Source organism: Phyllobates terribilis, unplaced genomic scaffold (assembly GCF_046119375.1).
Source record: "Phyllobates terribilis strain yellow unplaced genomic scaffold, ASM4611937v1 Scaffold_8__6_contigs__length_399053987, whole genome shotgun sequence".
In the NCBI taxonomy this organism is placed as follows: domain Eukaryota; kingdom Metazoa; phylum Chordata; class Amphibia; order Anura; family Dendrobatidae; genus Phyllobates; species Phyllobates terribilis.
Window position 1 is genome coordinate 303,502,918 of NW_027362768.1, and position 14,573 is coordinate 303,517,490.

Consider the following 14,573-nt stretch of genomic DNA (forward strand, 5'->3'; position numbering starts at 1 on the left):
CACTACTTCTGTCGAGCTGCCTCGGGTCTTCTCCTGGGAGGATTGGGTGTCCACTTCCCTGACCCTATGTGGTGTGCCTTTCTAGTAGGTGTAGTGAGGGGTCGCACCAGTAAATGATCACGACCACCGGTTCTTGGTTAAGGATTAGTCACCTCCACCAACTTGGGATCCGGTACCCTGTTCTGCCAACCCGTCACCCGCAATCTCCTGGGTCCTTAGGGTTCCTTCTGCTTCCGTGTCTCTGGGCCCTTTTACACTTTGGGTACTTCTCTTTCTCTGCTGTTCCTTTCTGTTTCTGTTCCTTTCTGTTTCTGTTCCTTTCTGCTGGCTCTGGCCTTCTTCTAGGCCTGCCTCGTGGAGCTGGGCCCAGACTGAGCAACAGCTTCCTGTCAGCCCTCTCTGGCTGAACTCCTTCTCTCTCTTCTCCTCCTGACTGAACTGACCCAGAACTAAGATGGTGCCCACCTCTTATACCTCCATCTAGTGTATGAGCCCAGGTGACTTGCAACCAATGGGCTCCTACCTATGCCCAGAAACCATCCCCTCCTGGTCCTACATCACTGGGTTTTCCTCCCCCCTCCCCACTCCAGCCAGGGACATGTCGTGCCTGCATTACTGTACTAATGGGAGCACCGTTGAGCTGTCCCCCGGAAATGGGGTGTGTGTGATGCATGCAGCTAACTGAGTCTCGGTCCACACACCATCCTTACATGGGATTGGGATATCACACCTCTGGTTGAGGTGCAATACCTCTGTAGTGACCGAACCCTCGGAGCGCTACAGATACAGTCCTAGGAGACCTCAGAGAATTATATACAACTTTTCAGGGCAATTGGAGTACTTCGATATTAGCACTCAGAACTTCAATATATTGACACCCCGACTCATTTATCTAAAGCACCAGACACAGCCTATGTATATTTCTAAAGACCCCTTTAAGGCATTTGCACACACTAAACTGATAACTTTGCTCTACGAGTCAGAAGTAGTGATGAGCGAGCATGCTGGCTACTGCTCGGTGCTCGCCTGAGCATCTCACTGTTCTAGATGCTCGGCGCTCGCCGAGTATTTCCGGGGTTGCTCGACGGGAGGTTGGGTCTCCTCCCTGCATGTTTGGTGCTCTTTAGAGCACGAATCAACATGCAGGGATTGTCTGCCACACACTGTAATGCCGCAGCCATTTTGGTTGTGGCATTACAGTGATTGGCTGACAGCACAGCGTCATCAGGTCTATATCAGACTATGCTCGTCACAGTCTACTCCGGAATCCAGCAGTGTAGAGAGATCTGCTGCTGAGCTAGGGAGAGATTTGCTTGTTTCTAGTTAGTGTAGATATACCAGACTATATTAGTGACACATATCCATCTCAACTAACAGTCCTTCTGAGGACTAATCCAGCTACACATATATCAGTGCTAGGCAGCGTATATAGGCAGGCAGGGCATATAGCAGACTGCAGTGGACATAGCAAGAGGGTCCATTCCAGTTCTGTCTGCTGCTGGTGCTTTTACAGATATTTCTATAAATAGTCCCAGGTATCAGGGGCCAGGAATAATTTTTTTATCTTAATCATCATTATTTGCTTAAAAAGCAATCCAGAGAACACAGTTTTTTGTGCGCCATATGCTTGTTGGCACTGCAGAATACAGCCAGGTCCTTTCCATATTACAACGCTAAAAATCCAGCTATTTAAAACTGTGGTTAGTCCGTCACACGGATCACATATAATTGCGCTGAAAATATTGCCATTTCTGGCCTCCATTGAAATTTCGTTTCAGTGTGTCAGTGAAGTTATTAACACCAATTTGCTGTTAAAAATAGTTAACTACAGACCATCTATTTAAAACTGTGGTTTGTCCATCACATGGATCACATATAATTGCGCTGAAAATATTGCCATTTCTGGCCTCCATTGAAATTTTGTCGCAGTGTGGCAGCGAACTTATGGACACAAGGTCGACGCTGTTGAAAATAGTTACCCACAAGCCAGCTAGTTAAAGCTGTGGTTTGTCCATCACACGGATCACATATAATTGCGCTGAAAATTCTGCCATTTCAGACCTCCATTAATATTTTGTATCAGTGTGTCAGTGAAGTTTATTGACACCAGTTTGCTGTTAAAAATAGTTAGCTACAAGCCAGCGATTTAAAATTGTGGTTTGTCCGTCACACGGATCACATACAAGTTCGTTCCAAATTAAGCCATTTGTAGTGACCGTGGAAGATATTGTCCTCCATTTAAAATGGGCAAGGCACGTGGCAAGGGACGGGAAACTGGACATGATGGTGAAGGTGATGGTGCATGCAGAGGCCGAGGCCGTGGGAAAGCTGAAATTGTGCCACAACAAACACCCACATCTTGTCGCTCGACCTTCCTGTCCCAATTACTAGGGGACCGCAGAACACCACTATTGAACACAGAGCAGTGTGAAAAGGTTATTGGTTGGATAGCAGATAAAGCTTCCAGTCACTTAGCCACCACCACCACCCTATCTTCCACACGGTCAAGTCTCAGTAGCTGTGAGTCTGGACCACATATTCCTCACCCTGATCCTCCTTCCTTCCACCATGCCGAGTGCCCAGAGACAACTGATCCCACAATTGGACACTCCGAAGAGCTGTTCACTTTTCCATTTATAGATTTGGGCCTCTCACCTGGTCCACTTGAAGTGGGGCAAGAGGAGATCGCATGTAGCGATGCCCAAATATTTGAGCAGCCACGGTCATACGAAGGCGAGGGTGGGAAAGTGTCACAAGAGGTGGATGATGATGAGACACAATTATCAGAAAGTCAGGAGGAGTACCAGGGTGCGGAAGTGGAAGAAGAGGTGGTGGGTGATATAGTAACTGTCCCAACCTGGCAGGAGGACATGCAGAGCGAGGACAGAAGCATACAGGGGGAGGGAGGCAGAGCACCCCAAAAGGTAGGAAGAAGCAGTGTGGTGGCTGCAGACAGAAGGTGGGCAATCGTTCCCCGTAACACCAACACGACGGAAGTTGACACTACAACTGTTAGGTCTTCCCGAGTCTGGTTGTTTTTTAAAGACTCTGCCAAAACCCCAAAAAGGCCATTTGCACCACCCGCCAGGCCAGCATCAGCAGGGGTAGAAAAACTACCAGCCTGACCACCACCAGCATGATCAGGCACATGGCAGCAAAGCACCCGACTTTGTGGGCCGAAACCTAGAGTCCAGGAATAGTGTCTGTGGGTGACACCACTGCTTACTCCGCTGTTGTGCGTGCAAGTCAATCCCCTGCCCATAGTGCATGCAAAGATGTCTCCTGCCCTGCACCTGTCGTTGCACACTCTCAACTACCACCATCACCAAGCACGTCCTTGTCCCAGTGCAGCGTTCAGTTGTCCATACCCCAGTCCTTGGAACGCAAGCGCAACTATGCAGCCAACGCCCCACAGGCCACACTATTAAATTCCAACATTTCACAACTGCTTGCGCTCGAAATGTTGCCTTTTAGGCTCGTGGAGACGGAAGATTTCCGCAACCTGATGGCGGCGGCCATCCCTCGGTACTCGGTCCCCAGCCACCACTATTTCTCCTGGTGTGCCGTCCCCGCATTACACAAGCCATGCCCTCAACAATGCAGTTACAGGGAATGTCCACCTAACCATGGACATGTGGACAATTGCTTGTGGGTAGGGACGGTACATCTCGCTGACGGCACACTGGGTTAACATATGGAAGTCGGGACCCAGTCTGACCTTGGGACGGAACACATCCTCCCGACGCCAAGGATTGCGGGCCCTAGGTCATTCAGAGTTGCCCCCAAAGTCTAGAGCTCCTGCACCTCATCCTCTTCAGACTCCTCTTCAGCCTCCATCTCCGAAATGACCACATCAGTCACAAGCTGGAACACTGCAGCACTGCCTCAGCCAAGCGGCAACAGACTATGCTGAAGCTAATATGTTTAGGTGACAAACCGCACAATGCTGAAGAGTTGTGGACAGCTCTGAAAGAGCAGGCAGATCTGTGGCTGACGCCGCTGAACCTACAGCCAGTCATGGTCGTGTGTGACAATGGCCGGAACCTGGTGGCGGCTCTGAGGCGAGACGTGCTCACACACGTACCATGCCTGGCCCACGTGCTTAACCTCGTGGTTCAGCGGTTTCTCAAAAGCTACCCGGAGCTGCCGGATCTGCTTGTCAAAGTACGCCACCTGTGTGCCCATTTTAGAAAGTCAGCTACAGCTTCCGCTGCCCTTGCCATGATTCAACAGCGTTTGCAGCTTCCAACACACCGACTGGTGTGTGATGTCCCCACGCATTGGAAATCTACACTGCAGATGTTGGGAAATATTTGGGAGCATAAGAGGGCAGTTGTTGACTACCAGCATCAACAAGGCCATAGGTATTCAGCTCATATTCCACACATAAGACCTCAGGAGTGGATATGGATGTCAGACATCTGTACCATCCTCCAAAACTTTGAGGACTCCACCAAGATGGTGAGCAGCGATAACACCATAATTAGCGTCACCATCCCGCTTCTCTGTCTTCTGAAACGCTCTGGATGCATTGCAGGCGGATGCATTGAGGATGCATTGCAGGCGGAGCACGATGAGATGGAGCAAGGAACCATACAGGGTGATTGCACACAGCCCAGCTTCATCTTATCCCAACATGGATTGGGAGACAATAAGGAAAAAGAGGAGGAGGATGAGGAAGAACAGGTGCTAGTTTCATGGTCTATAGACGGTACTACCTGCACAACTGTTATACCGTCTGTTCAGCGTGGATGGCCTGAGGCCAGGGAGGAGGAGGAGGTGGAGGAGGAGGAGAGCATGGTGTCCTCTTGGTGAGGACATGGAAGTCTTGCCTGTTAGCAGTCTGGCACGTGTGGCTGAGTTTATGTTACGCTGTCTATCCCTTGACTCTTGTGTTCTCAAAATTTTGGGTGACAGTCATTACTGGTTGGTGACACTTCAAGACCCATGCTACAAGGAGAACTTTTTATCTCTTATTCCTGAGGCGGACAGGACTACAAAAATGGGGCAGAACCAGAATGCCCTTGTTGCGGAAATATTAAAAACATTCCCATCTGAAAACGCTGGCGGCAGAGGTCACAGTTCGTTGGACAACCAAGGAGTACAGTCGAGAGAGACACAACTCCAATCCAGCAGAGGCCGGGGAACACTGTCAAAGTTCTGGGAGAGTTTTCGTAGCCCCTCCCATCGCACAGGCCCTGAGGCGCAAGGTACTCTCACAAAGAGTGCGAAGTTTGGGAAGATGCTGAGGGAGTACCTTGCCGACCATACCAACGTCCCTTGTGATTCCTCTGTGCCATATAATTATTGGGTATCCAAGCTGGATACGTGGAATGAACTGGCTCTCTACGCCTTGGAGGTCCTGGTCTGCCCTGCCGCTAGTGTTTTATCAGAGCGGGTTTTATAGTGCCGCTGGTGGAATTATAACTGATAAGCGCATCCGCCTGTCAACTGAAAGTGTTGGCAGGCTGACTCTTATAAAAATGAACAAGCGCTAGATTGGGTCAGACTTTTCAGCACCACCGAATGATAGCAGCATAACAAAAACTCAAATCCAGTGTCTTTTTTTGGGAGGTGTATTCCCATGCACCTTTTCACACCCACACATGGGTATACTCTTCCTGATTTTGGCTATTTACTCTTGTCCTCCTCCTTCTTCTCATTCTCATCCTCCACCACCATATCACCAGGGTGACCATGGTCCGTGATGCAACACCCACATAATTTCTTTAAAGGGTGTTTATGATGGCTGTAAAAAAAAAAATTTTTATACCGAATGTTCATGTATACCTCCCAGGGGTAAATGTTTGTCAGCCCATACACTTAGTGGAGGGGCATTACAAATATAGGAGACCCGCTCCTTTCTAATGGGAACATTTTTTTATGAGGCCCTTCTCCACGTCTTTTACAAGGTGCATTGGAGTGCCTCCCAATTTTTGTCAACACTTGCATTCACTGCATAGGCCAACACTATGGGAGTCCCACTTCCTAATAATGAGAACATTGTTTTCAGGAGGCCCTTTGACTTCCACTTCTCTTCCAAGTGGCATTGGAATGCATCCAAATTTTTGGCAACTTTGTCATTCACTGCATAGGCAAACACAATGGGGGACCCACTTCCTAATAATGGGAACATTGTTTTCAGGAGGCCCTCTGACCTCCACGTCTCTTCAAAGGGGCATTGGAGTATCTCCAAATTTTTGGCACCCCTTGAATTCACTGCATAGGCAAACACAATGGGAGACCCACTTCCTAATAATAGGAACATTGTTTTCAGGAGGCCCTCTGACCTCCACGTCTCTTCCAAGGGGCATTGGAGTGCCTCCTAACTTTTGGCAACCCTTGCATTCACTCCATACGCAAACACAATGGGAGACCCACTTCCTAATAATGGGAAATTGTTTTCAGGAGGCCCTCTGACCTCCACATCTCTTCCAAGGGGCATTGGAGTGCCTCCAAATATTTGGCAACCCTTGCATTCACTACATAGGCAAACTCAATGGGAGACCCACTTCCTAATAATGGGAACATTGTTTTCAGGAGGCCCTCTGACCTCCACGTCTCTTCCAAGGGGCATTGGAGTGCATTCAAATTTTTGGCAACCCTTGCATTCACTGCATAGGCAAGCACAATCGGAGACCCACTTCCTAATAATGGGAACATTGTTTTCAGGAGGCCCTCCTCTAAGCCTCTTCAAAGTGGTATTGGGGTGCATTCAAATTTTCAAATGGGTATTGGGGTGCATCCAAATTTTGGGCGGCATGCCACTCACTGCTTACGCAATAACAGTATAGGAGACCCACTCTTTAGTAATGGGGACAACAAAGCATAGCCGGCTGATGGCTCTCTAAGAATATTGAGGGCCGACAAATGGCCCTTTAAAAATATTAATATTAAAGACCGCCTGATGGCCCTATAAAAATAGGCTTTGTGATTTTCAGAGTCCCTCCTTCATAAATGAAACAGGATGTTTGATCATGTTTCACACACCACATGGCCAGATAAGGCTGTAAAATGTTAAAATGACAGTTCCCGGTGAATGCATTTGTCACGGTTGAAAGCAATGCGAAAGTGCAAAAACGCATCAAAAACACTACGTGTGAACAAAGCCCAATGTGTGGAGGAGTACTTTTGTTTTTGGTTATTTATTTTGCCTTATATACAAGTCATTACCCTGTAAAGGATGTTCCTTAACATATTTCCCAGGAAAATCCATTTTGATTTGTTTTTCTATGTTTTATTGTAAGTATGTAAAAGTGGCCTAATACTGTGTCAACATTGTTGACAGCAGTGACCTGGGAGTCAGAAATTCTTCCAGGGGTCTTCCCTATGCTGTTCCCATTTCATTTGAGCACTGCTCCCATCTATTTGGGCAATTTTTAGGCCCTCTTCAGACCGCCGGGGGTTACCGCCTGAAAAATGCTCAAGTTTCCCATAGACTTACATTGGGCTCGTTGCTCAGGTCGAGCACCCGAGCATTCCAATTTTCTCGACCCGAGCATCGAGCACCGAGCATTTTAGTGCTCGCCCATCACTAGTCAGTACATTTATGGTGATACCACATTTATAATATTCTTATGTAGTACAATTAAAATTAAAAAAAATAATAACCCAAAAAAAAACAAAATCTAGTCTATGTAGCCATGGTCTGAGACGTTTTTTTTATATTTGGTTGATTAATTTGTGTGGGTGCTTATTTATTGTTGGACAAGTTTTAGTTTTGGGGTAAAGTGACAAAAAAATGATATTTCTGTTTTCATTTTTCTTTATGGAATTTAACTTTTTTTTAAACAATTGTAATTTTTTTTAGTCCCACTTTTAATCCTACTGTAGCCCACTGTCTTAAGAATCTATGTGGCAGTGCTTCACAGGAGTTTTACCATAGCAGACGTAGAGACCTTCAGTAGGGTCCTGGCTACCATAACAATCCATGTGATAGGGTCATGGTTGGCTGGCAGTGGGACCCGTCGTTTTTTGTTTAATCATTTTGATCCAGTAGTCAGTATTGATAATGGCATCTAAAGGTGTTAAATGTTGTAATCAGTACTAGCTCTGATCACAGCAGTTTCAGGGGTGGATGTCAGCTGTACTGTATAATACATCTGGCACTCAACAACATATATGACAGATGTCATTAAAGGATTAACATGTTACACCCTTTAACGTGTTAACCATTTAATGACATATGCCATCTATGTTTTTGAGCGACAGCTGTATATTACAGCCTGCACCTGCCATACATATACTGTGGATATAGTTAAAGGGTTAGCATTAAGGGATATAGAACTAGTCTTGTAGGTAAGGTTTGCTTGTTTGCTCATGACAAAAAAGCAAGTGTGATACTGTTGATATTTCTTGAGTTGTCTTTATGCTGGAAAATGATTTAGCTATAACGGATCAATGGTCCAACAATGAAAACTGCAGTTCAGTGCTTCCAAATGTAAAAGAATGCACTTGGAAAGAAAAATTCCTTTGTCTCAGTTTCATATTGGCAGTTCAGAACTATCTAGGGCTTCAAAAGAAAAGTATTTAGGGGGACTGATTACTGACAGCTTCAAAGTGAGCTGACAATATGGCCAACCAGTAGGGAAAACAAGCAGGATGCTTGATTGCTTTGCTAGAAATATAAAAAGTAAAGATGAGCAATTCTGCAAAAATTCATATTTACAGATGCACTTGAATTTGACCATGAAATTGGATTCATGTTTAATATATTTGATGTGAATCAAATGTGCATTATTATGGTCTGGGGTCTCTCACGACCTCGGAGCATAATAAACATAGTGTAAAAAAAAAGTGAAAAATAAAATAAAAGCTCACTTGACCATGATTTTCTCTGCTCCTCGTCCTGTATTCACAGTGCCAGTCTGGTCTTTGGTCACGGTAGGTCTTTGGTCTTCACACATCCCAGCTACTCTGACTAAACCTTGCTTCATCATGATGTGGGTCACCCCAAGTCATGATAGGATCTGTGGGATCACTGGAGACAGCTGTGTCTTGTGGGTAGGTGATGACTTGATCTTACTTGGAAAACCAGTTTTGCACACCAAAAATTAATATGGAAGTATCTATCCTAAGAAGACAAATTATATACTAGCAGAATAGATACACCACATGGTCCTTTTATGTAGTCAATGGTCTATGTTTTTTAGGTTTCTAGATTTTCTTTTTCTACCCTGTGATCTCAGAGCGCTCTCTGTTAACAAAGTGAGGAAGTTCAGCCAGGTTCACCTTTTTATACTAACAGAAGGAGGACTGAATTAGGGCTCAAGATTGAGCAGTGATAGTGCCTATTATAAAATAGTCTTTAAACAAGTTCATATAAATTATAATCCAAAATAAAATAACTAGAGATTAGCAATTCTATTTAATGTGAATCAAATTCTGGTTTAATTTTTAAGAATCTGCTAAACTCTGCAGATTAGTTTAGATTTGCATGAATCAACTAAAACGCCTGCCACCAGCAAAGGCAGGGAATGCAGCAACCATTTTATGGTGCATCTTAATCATGAACTAACATCACAGCTTACAGTTTAGCAATAGAAATAGGGGAAGAAAGCCATTCAATTCTAAATAAACCTTCCAGATAGTGGGTGACAGCACAGCAATAAAGAACAGTTACCATGTGTTTACCTATAGCCATATACAGTTAGGTCCATATATATTTGGACAGAGACAACATTTTTCTAATTTTGGTTCTAGACATTACCACAATGAATTTTAAACAAAACAATTCAGATGCAGTTGAAGTTCAGACTTTCAGCTTTCATTTGAGGGTATCCACATTAAAATTGGATGAAGGGTTTAGGAGGTTCAGCTCCTTAACATGTGCCACCCTGTTTTTAAAGGGACCAAAAGTAATTGGACAATTGACTCCAAGGCTATTTCATGGACAGGTATGGGCAATCCCTTCGTTATGTCATTCTCAATTAAGAAGATAAAAGGCCTGGAGTTGATTTGATGTGTGGTGCTTGCATTTGGAAGGTTTTGATGTGAAGTAAACATGAGTTCAAAGGAGCTCTCCATGCAGGTGAAACAAGCCATCCTTAAGCTGCAAAAACAGAAAAAAACCCATCCGAGAAATTGCAACAATATTAGGAGTGGCAAAATCTACAGTTTGGTACATCCTGAGAAAGAAAGAAAGCACTGGTGAACTCATCAATGCAAAAAGACCTGGGCGCCCACGGAAGACAACAGTGGTGGATGATCGCAGAATAATCTCCATGGTGAAGAGAAACCCCTTCACAACAGCCAACCAAGTGAACAACACTCTCCAGGAGGTAGGCGTATCAATATCCAAATCTACCATAAAGAGAAGACTGCATGAAAGTAAATACAGAGGGTTCACTGCATGGTGCAAGCCACTCATAAGCATCAAAAATAAAAAGGCTAGACTGGACTTTGCTAAAAGACATCTAAAAAAGCCAGCACAGTTCTGGAAGAACATTATTTGGACAGATGAAACCAAGATCAACCTCTACCAGAATGATGGAAAGAGAAAAGTATGGTGGTACAGCTCATGATCCAAAGCATACCACATCATCTGTACAACACGGCAGAGGCAGTGTTATGGCTTGGGCATGCATGGCTGCCAGTGGCACTGGGTCACTAGTGTTTATTGATGATGTGACACAGGACAGAAGCAGCCGAATGAATTCTGATGTATTCAGAGCCATACTGTGTGCTCAGATCCAGCCAAATGCAGCCAAACTGATTGGTTGTCGTTTCATACTGGATGTGGACAATGACCCAAAACATAAAGCCAAAGCAACCCAGGAGTTTATTAAAGCAAAGAAGTGGAATATTCTTGAATGGCCAAGTCAGTCACCTGATCTCAACCCAATTGAGCATGCATTTCACTTGTTAAAGATTAAACTTCAGATAGAGAGGCCCACAAGCAAACAGCAACTGAAAACCACTGCAGTGAAGGCCTGACAGAGCATCAAAAAGGAGGAAACACAGCGTCTGGTGTTGTCCATGAGTTCAAGACTTCAGGCAGTCATTGCCAACAAAGGGTTTTCAACCAAGTACTAGAAATGAACATTTTATTTACAATTATTGAATCTGTCCAATTACTTTTGGTCCCTTTAAAAACTGGGTGGCACATGTTAAGGAGCTGAAACTCCTAAACCCTTCATTCAATTTTAATGTGGATACCCTCAAATGAAAGCTGAAAGTCTGAACTTCATCTGCATCTGAATTGTTTTGTTTAAAATTCATTGTGGTAATGTCTAGAACCAAAATTAGAAAAATGTTGTCTCTGTCCAAATATATATGGACCTAACTGTATGTTGAGGTCAATTTCAGATTACTAAGACTATGTTTGCTTTGAAGAGCTTGAAATTAGTTGGTATAATCTTAGGAGGACTACATGTCTTTTCAGGGCAATTGGAGTACCTTTAGTCCTCACAGCTTCCCAGTAGATCATGTTTTTAGGATTTCCATAATATTGCACAGGTGAGAGAACCTGTGACAATTTCTAATGCCTCGATAATTTCATCACCTGTCCAATACTAAGGAAATCCTGAAAACATTATTATTTTGGGGGGCCCTGAGAACTGGAGTTTGCGAAACAATGTTCTAGAAGATCCTCATGAGAAAACGTGAGTTTTCAGCTTAGACTTTATGCTGAATCCTTAATTCTGTGTTACGTCTCACTGTAAGAGCTTTGGTTTTGCCGCATTTATTGCGTCTTAACAAAGTGATTTAATTCTCTCTAATTCGGGTTGTTAGATTAAAATAAAAATACACAGAGAAGAACTTGCCGGTTACCATATGATTGCCCTTCGAGTCTCCTTCCGCTATCAGTGTAATGGAAAAGAAGCCCAACCGTAGAATAGTCATGTTGCCTAGCAACTGGAGGTGAGCAAGCGTATTCAGGGCCTTGCAAAGTCTAGATAGTGAAGGGTAAAGGGATAGAGGCTGAAGGCATTGTCACGTGAAATGAGTTGATCTGCTCATTTTTCCAGCAGCAAACATTAATACCTTTTCCATCGTGTTTCTGTTGGTTTTAAGGTTATGACAAAAACATCCCCCATACAAGATGTCATTCTGGTCAGGTCACCGGTACGTTCTGTGAATTTAAGCTCATTGAAGTCAACTCCGACACTGTTATTACTCGTAGGTAGAGACATGAGAGATTGTACCAAACGTGTACAGATACTTGTAAGTTAATTCTTTAGGGACCTGTCTGTTGCTGTTATCAATGATGCATGTAAAGGGGAATAGACTGGACAGCAACTCATGTAATAAGTCATCAGTGGTAACAGATCTTACTTAACCCCATGTGCACCAGAGTATAGCCGATCTATTATAGAAAGAAAACAGAATACTATTTGCAGTTTTTTTTTTATTTTCAATTCTACTATTAATTTTTTTTTTCTAAAATATTTTTTAATTATCTACTTATTGTATAATCTGGGACATCCCGGTGCATTCCGGTCATTTATTCCACTTTCTAGACATTCTCTGTAGCTGTGATCTGAACCTGGACATTTCACACTATTGCATGAGACCCCTACTTATTGATTGATTTAGGAAGTCTTCAAGGCGTTGTCCACCACTTATGGGGACATTTTATTGCTTAAATGAATGCAATTGGAGCTAAACATATCAACTTATTTTGGATTTTATTAACCCCCTCACGACATGCGCCGTACATGTTTAACGCAAGTCGGAAGAAGCTGTATGGAGCGGGCTCACTTGGTGAGGTCATGGCTGTGTGTTAGGCCTCTTTCACACATCAGTATCTGCGTTATGTCTGGTGACCATTTCCACACTTACTGGAGATACTTACACACGTAGATCCATTCAATGAATGGCTCTGCGCACATGTCAGTGTGTTTCCACAGGCCATGTGGGCCAAACCCACTGACATGTCCGTTTTTTACATGCTGCACAGGCCTCAAAACGTCCCACACATCCGCATCTGTTGTTTATAAGAATAAAATAAAAAACACTTATATTTACCTGTCCGAGATACTATCCCACATTGTAATCCATCTACACAGCAGTTGTGCATTAGCGTTTGCGATGGCTGAAAGCAACTGCACATGCTGAGGACCAGGGGAGAAAGACTCGCTCCAGCGTTGAGCTCAGTGAGTGACAGGACACCGCTCACTGAGTTCAGCACTGGAACGAGTCATTCTCCCCTGGTTCTCAGTGTGTGTGGTCACTTCAAACTACCAGAGACGATGATACAGAATTGCCGGGCAGATGGATTACAGTGTGGGACAGTATCTTGGACAGGTGAGTATAAGATTTTTTTTTATTTTATTCCTATTTTTACACTTGCAGGACATGGCGGGGGCTGAATACAACTGTTAACATTGTTCCCTTGTGATGCTGATCGCAGTGCAAGCAGGGAACAATGATGATAGATGCCAGCACCCGGCGCCTGGGAACAACGCTAACTGTACCGCTAATTCCCTGGCGCCAGTACTTGTGCTCCTGATGCGGCACATGGGTGGCACACGGTTGCCACGCGTATGTCACACAGGTGCACATGGACACATGGACATGGATATCTCTGGTACTGTTTTTTCCAGTACCGGAAATATCGGGACATGTGAAAAGGCCTTACAGCCAGGACCAGCATCTAAGAATGCAATTGTTAACCTGTTTAATGTCAGTGTCAAACTCGGACAGCTGTATTTAACACACGCAGGCACGGGTGCACGTCATTCCATCCACCCATCAGCATGCCCGTGATCTGATGTCGGATTGCCAATGGTTGGCTATGACAGCAGAGGGTGTGTTGAATATCTCCATGCTTGTAATTATGGAGCTCTAATGAAACCCTGCCTGTGGCCAAACTTCAAAGGAGATAGTGATTTTTGCTATACGCAGTAATGCTGTGACATCACTGTATATAGCACAAGCGATCAGACGATTGCAGCTTCAAGTCTCCTATGGGAACTATTAAGAACAGTGAAAAGTAAAAAATGTTTTTTTTTATAAAATTAAAAAAAATAAAATCCAAATCACACTCCTATCTATCAGCCATGTCCAATCTAGAACTCACACATTCGAAAACTGCTTTTCTATTTTCTAATGCCTCCACCAGCGGGCATTTTTTGGACTGGAGAGCGGTGCAGTCTGTGAGGAAAGCTGCACTAACAAGAGCAGGAGAAGAACCTGTCCTACCTAAAGTTAGGTCCAGATATATTTGGACAGTGATGGAATCTTCATGATTTCAGCTCTGCAGGCCACAATTTTTTATTTAAAATGAAACAAATGAGATGCAATTGAAGTGTAGAATTTCAGGTTTAATTAAAGAAGTTATACAAAAATATCTCGTGAAACGATTAGGAATTGCAACCATTTTTCTGCAAAGCCTCCTCATTTCAGGGGCTCAAAAGTAATTGGACAAATTAACCTTACTATAACTAAAATGTTAATTTTAAATATTTTGTTTAGAATCCTTTGCAGGAAATAACTGCCTAAAGTCTGGAAGCTATGGATGTCACCAAATGCTGGGTTTCCTCCGTTGTGATGTGACATGCCCCCTGGGGCCGTGTGGTACTTGGTAGCTGGGCCGGTCGGTGCTGGGGATTTCACGGTGGCAGTGACCA